We start from the raw sequence: 2,959 nt of genomic DNA on the forward strand, positions 1-2,959 counted from the left end.
TGCCCGTAGCCTCCTCGTTTATAAATGTGGCGCGCTTCACACCATAAACGGACTCTACCGGACACGACTTTGCGACAACCCCCTAGGACGAACCGCTCTGATACCAATTTGTCACACCCTAATTTCTGTTAGGGCGTGATGGGCACCCGACCCTTATTTAGGGCCGAGCGAACCCACTGACTCACATTCTACTTATAATCACACTGGCTCTCAAATCATGACACAAATACATAATGAAAATTTTTCGAACAATAATATGCTTTTTGCCTTTCTCGAATCAATGAAAATCGTAACATATAGAAACATACAGAGCTTATAATACAATGCGTAATAACTCGTCGGCTTACATAGCCTCTTACATAACCGACATCTTATACCCACGACAACGTCTGCAAAGTCTCTAATACAGAACATGATACCATAACATAATACTTTGACTCGGCAGCACTCCGGAGCAACTGGAGCTCGCCAATCCCGCTGGAACATCTTCTACTAATATCTTCAGCGCACCTGGGTGTACCTGCGCGGCATGAAACGCAACCCCCGAAGAAAGGGGGTCAGTACGGAATATGTACTGAGTATGTAAAGCATGAAATGTAGTAAGCGGGATCACACTGAAGTAAAGAGTACAGAAAATCATAAGACTTGCCTTTTGAAAACATTTGTCATGCATATGCATATATCGGTAAGTAAAATCTTATCATAATCATATCGTCATATCATCGTACATATATGCCGTACCCGGCCCTCTAGTGAGGGACTCGGTGAGTAAAATCATATCATAATCATGTATGCATGCACATACATATATACATACGTACCCGGCCCCAGTGAGGGACTCGGTGAATAACGTACCCGGCCCATAGCAAGGGACTCGGTATGCCATCATCGCCATCTCCATCTCATCACATCATCATATCATATATATATATATATATATATATATATAAACGTACCCGGCCCTCTAGTGAGGGACTCGGTGAACAATGCGGAAAGTTGCACGAATGCGTACCCGGCCCGGGACTCGGTGAATGACATATTGAGCTTGCACGAGCGAGTAGTGAGAAACCATATGCACATAAAATCATACTCACAGACTCAATGAAGTAGTCTAAACGGAATGTCATTTGAAAATTGGATCATAGTTATATCATATATCTTTCGGAAACATAACATACATCATACGTATTTACAGATCCATAAGGGTCATAGTCATATTCGGACCATAGGGATCATAGTCATACGTCAAACCAATCCGAGTTCTCCTCGGAAAGTTACAAACTTAATTCACTTTAGAACTTTCTACGAACGAATCGAAGCGATCCGAGCCTTTCTGTGAAAGTTACGGACGTTCGTAGTTTCGGAATCGTTTAAGAAACAAACTCTTTTTGAAAACAACTTTCATGCAATCTTTGCAATCCATTCATGTGAAAAAACATAAAGACCATAATTTGAATACATTAAGAACATGAATATAAAGAAACAAATAAGGATCATAAACATGCTCGGATCACCAGAATAGAGTTACCTCGTAATTCATGTCATAACTTACTTTCACCTAAGACATGCCAAAGAAAGAAAGGTAAGCTCTACATACCTTAGGCGCTTCCTAAGCTACTCCCGAACTTACGTCTCGACTTCTCACGATCTACAATAACGTCATTAGGCATCAACCATTAGCCATAACACTTAAGAATCCAATTCCAAATTAATACTTTATCTACAAAAATTTCGTGACTTCCCCTATAAATCCAACACCCCGAGAATTCAACTCGGCCAATATTATCAACAACAATACCAACAACCATTCCAACAACATCAATAAATAATTTCAGACACATTCTATCATCAATAATTCCTTTACACATAATTCGACGACATTCTCTTATATCATTTCAACTACATACTTTCAAGCCGACATCATTGCTCGCATATTCAAAACTAACTCAAGATCACTTAACAAAATTCAAGAACACTTCGGACAATTCACAATGCATTCAAATCAGCCCATCCACTATACAATAAAACCCGAAACCTCAAATTTCCATAAGAACAACAACATTACATTTTCTTCCTTCCGATTCATAAACTCTATCAACAATTACATATGCTAGCAACATTATTCCCATAAATTCAAGGAACATATTGAAATCACATTAAGCTCCAAATCAGCCCACACACTCATAACCTTAACTTGAATCATCAACACTTCATTTTACATCATAGAATTCACATCGACGACAACTAAAATACTAACTAGAATTAATTCGTTCTTAACCATACAAGGTAGGCCATATTCGGCCACCTCCCTAGCACACCAAGTTTCATGATTTCCCATCCATTTCAACATACTACAACAATCAACATGCTAAGTAGAGTTAATCCATTACTTCTACCCAACATTGCATGAACTCGGCTACACACAACTTTCCATGTTCACGGTTCAACATCAACATCTATGTTTTCATGATTTTCATTCATTTCCACATACTACAACATCCACAAACCATTCATAACATATAAAAGAGAAGATTGAACCATACCTTCTTCACTTGTTCTTCACTCGGCTAGCTTGATATTTTGCAAGAATAAGGAACTTGCTTGCTCCAACAATCATCCCATGTTAATTAGGACCTTCCATTTAGTAGGAAAACAAGAAGAAAATAATTTTTCTTGCTCAAATTTTTTAAGGACAAAATTCGGCCATGGTGTGGCCGAATGGACTTTCCCTCTCTTTCTCCATGGTTCTTGAAATTTCCAAGGTGATCATATGATGAAAATGATCAATTAATCATCTTTTATAAACTTATATTATACACCCAAGTGTCCCATGGCCCACTAGTCATGTGCATGACCACATGACCTTTAATTTCATGAAATTTAAATTTCCAAATTTTCACTTTTGGCCCCCAAATTCCTTAATATTCCATACCAATAAAATCATACGCGACTTATGCCT

Source organism: Lycium ferocissimum, chromosome 8 (assembly GCF_029784015.1).
Source record: "Lycium ferocissimum isolate CSIRO_LF1 chromosome 8, AGI_CSIRO_Lferr_CH_V1, whole genome shotgun sequence".
Lineage (NCBI taxonomy): Eukaryota > Viridiplantae > Streptophyta > Magnoliopsida > Solanales > Solanaceae > Lycium > Lycium ferocissimum.